The sequence below is a fragment of the Engystomops pustulosus genome, chromosome 9, assembly GCF_040894005.1.
Source record: "Engystomops pustulosus chromosome 9, aEngPut4.maternal, whole genome shotgun sequence".
In the NCBI taxonomy this organism is placed as follows: domain Eukaryota; kingdom Metazoa; phylum Chordata; class Amphibia; order Anura; family Leptodactylidae; genus Engystomops; species Engystomops pustulosus.
Window position 1 is genome coordinate 7,739,947 of NC_092419.1, and position 6,000 is coordinate 7,745,946.

Here is a 6,000-nt window from a genome sequence, read left to right on the forward strand (position 1 = left end):
CAGCTTTGATAAGAAGAATCTCCAGAGCCAGATGGGTTCTGCTGCTTCGGCAGCACTATAGAGGTAGTATAGTCTCAGGACTGAGACAGATAACGAAGACTAAGACCCAGAAGTCCAGGCAGCGGGCTATTTATTGATTATCTTAACATTAGCCTGAAAACTCACAGGAAGATGCATTATAATATAAACATTTGATCTTTCAGGTTACAAACATATGAGTAACATTGAACAAATAATTCCAAGTCACTTGGTGTTACGGTGGCTCACTGCAGCCTAACAAAGGGGAGATGTATGCAGTTTAATATACAATTAAAGTGATCCTGGGATAGGGAGAGGGTTTCATTATCTGAATATCTGAGTTGGGGGAGCTCAGTGGTGTGATCAGTCCCACTAGGTCCCTTGGGCAGGAATTCTAAGGACAAAATTTAGGGCATTACACTATCACTATCCAATCTTCCGTGTTACATCATGTTAAAAAAGACTGATATGGCATTTTTTGGGGTCTGAGAAAGCTCATTGATTATTACCGATAGTGCAGACTAGCCCTACAGTGTCGTAACTGTGCTGTATGTGTAGGGAACCTCTGTGTCATATAATCAGGGCGGAACAACCTCAAGGCAAAGGGAGAGACTCCTCTAGAGCTCCTCATGTTTTTGGGAACACCCAAACAATATTTAAGGTATGGGCTTCCTACAATTTCAACATGACCAATGGTGCTTGGTCTGATTTTTTCAAGTTGGTCAACTCATCCTTCCTTGACTTCTTTCCAATATACAGTTGCTGCTCCTAAAATGGCCTTTTTAGCCACTTAAGAAGAGATACCCGACTGATGTAACTGATGGTTGTGTATCTCTTCTTAAATAGATGAAAAGGTCCCTTTTAGGGGCAGCAACTGTAGATTGAAATGAAGTTGAGGAAATGTCCTAAGAATGAACTAAACACGTTGAAGAAATCAGACCGAATACCAGTGGTGCAGTGGTGAGTGATCCTCCCAAGGAGCTGTTGATCACAGCTAAGGCTGCGCCCCCATACCGGGGTTGTTTATGTACTTACAACTGAAATACGAGAGACCGGTGCCTAACTCACAAGCTATTTTTGTGAAAGTAAGATATGTTATTTTCTTAACATCCCGTGCCCGGTCTATTCTGTCCTTACTGTGAAATTTTCTACTATGTCAATAAGGTTGAAATGAGGACACAGTGGGGTTGAAGTGGGGACACAGGAACTGTAGTATATTGGAGCTTCACACAAGGGGGGATATTTATCATACGTCGGCGTTCGTATATGCACCAGCCTGTCGTAGAAACAAACGCAGCCGGCGAGTTTTCACATGTGGCTGCAGTGAGAGCGCAGGCGTGGGCCCACTCCTGGCTCGAAGATGGCACATTGGGCTAAGTGCTAGCAATGAGCAATGAGCAGTAAGCTAGGATTTGTGTTTATTTCAGGGGTTCTACACCACTGGCGTGGCACTGACGGGGGGTGTTATCTATAGCAGTGGTCCCTAACCATTTCTTTTACCAAAAAAACGTCTGTATGCAAAAACACTGGTACTGATGGAAGGGAGTTGTGCTGGAAATCTTGTTTGTGGGCTCAGTCTTTACTGGGTACCTATCCCCACTCTCTTCTATTCCCTACCCCCTTAGTGGTTTCCCTTTCCTGTGACACTGACCTATTGTGCCCCTTTTCTATAACTCCCCCACCCAGGGTCGGCTCCAGGTTTCAGTGGGCCCCTTTGCAATGAACTCATGCGGCAGCATTAAAAATTCAGAAACTAACTAAAATAATCCATAGGGGGGTATAAAATCCCTGTGCAGAGGGAGCACATGGTACAGTATACAGTGGTCTTAGTCCATTCTTAGCTGGTCTGTCTGACCTCTAACCTAGAGTCTGTCAGGAGACTCTAACCCAGAGCTGCAGCTTCCACAGTTTGAACACAGCTCCATTTCCATTATCCCAGCCCTGAATCTACTACCAGGCTGCATCTACTACCAGGCTGGTGCATTATTCCTTGGCAACGCTCTCCATGACCACTTCAGTACCAGAATCTGCTGTTAAACCGTTTAAGCCCATTGCCTGTGGCCTTTTGTTCAATAAAGAACTGTGAGTTGATTTGCACAACGTTGCCTCCATCTGATCCCTGGATACGGCTGTTACCACCTCGGGCTCCCCATCTATCACCCAGGGACTTATCTTACAGACACTCAGCGATTGCCCAAGGGAGAATCAGTACATCAGCCTCTCCCTCCACATTTCTTGCACTGCTGGGGAGCTGCCAGGCTGTAGGTCAGCCCTCCGGTCCCCATACCAAGCACCGTGACCACAGCGTGCCCTAGGCCGCAGCCACCAGCCACTCTGGTATTCTGGGCCCCAGCTGTCTCCAGATTTTTATCAGGGCCACTGCGCCACATCAGCTAGCATTTGCGATTATTCTCCCCAATCCGCCATCTTCCCGCCAGGGGAGAATGAAGGGGTGGGAAAGGGGGGGACACTGCCAGGTGAGAGGTGGGCGTGACTGACGGATAGTGGGCCTGCCTGCACACACGTTAGAAACCGGAAAATTTTTACCTACGTTTATTTCTACGCCAGGCCCTAGGCTATGTAGGACTCCACCAGATACATTAAGAGTATGAAGCCTCTTGATATATGGGGCTGCTCCAGAGCAGCGGCGGGGCTATCATAAGCCGGTACTTGTTATGATAAATAACCCCCATAGAGCATATACACATCACACATACACACACATACAGTACCATATACACAGACATACATCATATACACACATAAAGAATATAAATAGTACACAGCAGGAAGTAGAGTGAGAGATTCCAGTCCTGTCATTCAACTGTCCCATTCCCATTTCCCAACTTTTCACAACTGTGAAAGATGCAGACTGTTATACACACATTGGGGCAGATTTACTTACCCGGTCCTGTCGCGATCCAACGGCACGTTCTCCGTCGAGGATTCGGGTCTTCCCGCGATTCACTAAGGTAGTGCACCCGATGTCCACCAGGTGTCCTGCTGCGCTGAAGTCCGCTGGAGTTCGCCGGAGTTCTCCTTCCTATCGTGGGTGCATGTAAGTGAATGTCAAGCAACACATTTTTTTTTTTTTTAAATTCCACGGTTTAACCGAAAAATAGCTATTCGGTCCTTACTAAATGACCCCCATTATGCTGTACAATGTGCAGCATAGTATATATAAAGTTGTGCACATCCTCCATTCTTTTGTGTGCCAGGTCAGATGCAAGGGCCCCCCGACACTTCGGGCCCCATAGCAGCTGCTATGTCTGCCATCACTGTTGTTACACCCTTGTCTGTCCGTAAAGAATAGCTGAGAATACTGAGCATTTCATGTCATTCTGTCCTTGATAGTCAGAAGGCTCATTTACACCTTAGGCAAGCTTGACAAAGGTGGTTGACACCGATACATTGCTGCACTTTCAATAAATTTCACCCACTTTTTTTGATTGGAGTCTGCAGTGTGTTTACAAGTCTATATGTTTGGAGGCCTGGACAGATGCACCCCTCCTTTTTGGAGTTTTTTCAGCACTGTGCTGCCTTGGACTTTCATCCTCTGGTTTACACCTTAGCTAGCAGCCTTGATTGATTTCCACCACACCTATCTCCTGTGGACTCCTGTGGTTTGAAAACAGTTAATATCTCCCGACTGATGCAATAATTACCTGGACTGGGTCTCGGGCATCTCATAAAAGTTTTTGTGATAGACATTTAAAATTTTTGTATTCTGGTATTTTGACCCTTTGCCTGCTTTTCTGACTATGCCTGTCGATTTTGTACTTCATTGTCCTCTTGGTTCTGGTGAACTATTTGTCTAACCTTTGTCTCTATGTTTCCAGAGGGAATATTGGCAAGTTGTGTCCTATTACTTAGGGTCATCAGGGCAATTAGTTAGGCTTAGAAGGGTTAAGGCTTAGGCCTCACTTTCCTTGTGTAACCTATAGTCCATGCACTATATCCCCCTACTGCAGCATTACATAGTATTTTGGATTCTTCTTTGGCATAGATACATTTGTGGGTAAAATTCTTTTTAATTCAGACTGTGACTCCACCTCATGTTTTTGGGTGGGGTAAGAATCAGGTATTTAGCTTGTATTCTGTCACTTCCATTGTATTGTTAGTAAGGACTTTAATGCTCTAATGAGTTGAAACCATTTTAATACAAAAATAGACCTGACACTAATGTGGTGTGGCCTCTGAGCAATGTGTTCATGCATAATATTAAATGACAGCTTCTTCCAAGTTGTAGATGTGAATTTTTTTGTAGTCAATAGAAATTTTTTTTGGTAATAATTCATTCATGTATCATGTATTCTTTTGGCATGAAAATTCAGGAAACATGGCCGTTGTCTATTTTTTTCCTCCATTTATATAAATAGTTCTTATGAACAGAGTTCTAGGAGCTATGGAACAGAAGATAGGGGAGCCTGATGTCCAATGCAGACGTGAACTCACATCTTTGGACAAATGATTTCACTGTGTTTTGTCTGTTTGCTCTCGGTAATCCTCAGCTAATACTCGCTCAGAGCAAGAAACTCTTGGATGAGATACAAATTTCATCTACAAATAAATATTACACAAGTGACGGGGCGAGGTCATCACCTCAACTCCATAGAGACACCCAATATATTGGTGTTCAGATTACAATTTTTTAATAATTTTCTTTCTTAATCTTCTGAGAGTCCTAAAATTTTTATTTTAGTTGATGTAGTTGTGGCGTAGGATCTGATAGGTAACTCTTATGGCTGAGATAAGTCCCTCCAAAAGACCTCCTGTTGATATGATGCCCTAAAATGTCATTGGGTGCCAATTTAGATATAGGTTTAATCTGTTGTGATCAGTGGAATTACCAATCAAAGCCATTGTACAAAGGTGTCAACTATACCACCTGCATTTATGGTGGCTCAGCTCCTAAATTGGCGTCATGCTGCCCCCAGTGTAATATTAAGGGACTTCTACCACCAGGATGAAGGTCTGTAAGCCAAGCACAGACATTCTGGTGTGTGCCCCCCTTTGGCAGGATCTGCTCTTCTTTTAGCTTCTTATGCCCTTGTTTTACATGAATAGGTTTTGAAAAATTATGCAAAGTAGCCTGAGGGGCTCCGACTCCATAGATGTTAATGCAGCCTGGAGCCCCTCAGGGTTATTGGCATCATTTTTAAACCCTTTTTTTCATAAAACCAGGGCAAGAGAAGCAAAAAGAAGAGCAGATCCTGCCAGAGGGGGCGCACGCCAGTATGTCAGTGTGCTGGGTTTACAATCCTTCATCCTGGTGGTGGATTCCCTTTAAAGGTTGGAAGTAGTTAAATCACTTTGCTGCTGTTGTACATCAACTGTAAATTTTGGTCTTAGTCTTGGTGCTCACTCAGTAGACTTTTTAGAAGATTAGACTTGTCCGAGGCGAAACCGATGTGGATAACCCAGTAAGGGTAAACTTAAATAAAGATGAATTTTTTAAAAATGTATTAAATAGGCCACAAGTATAAACCTTTTAATGGAAAACTACCATGAAAATCCATCAAGATAAACCAGGGACACTTACTCATCGATCCAGGAATCGTGACTGTGATAATCTGCTTATATTTGCCTCCTTCTTTCTAAATTTAACGCGCCAGAAGTGCTATGGGGATATGACCAGAGGCCCTCCATGCTATAGCTTCAAGGGCTGTTACACTGGGAGTATTAAACACAATCTTACTTTGCCATAAACTTTGGTGTAAAGAGCTGGGCAATGTTGCATTTTTTTTTTTTTTTTTGGTGGGATGAGATGTCCCGTTCAATCTTTCCATCACTTATCATGAAAATTTTTGTGCAAAATAGTAGTGATTTAGACACTTTGGGGGTCATTTACTAAGGGCCCGATTCGCGTTTTCCCGACGTGTTACCTGAATATTTCCGATTTGCGCCGCTTGTACATGAATTGCCCCGGGTTTTTGGCGCACGCGATCGGATTGTGGCGCATCGGGGCCAGCATGCGCGCGA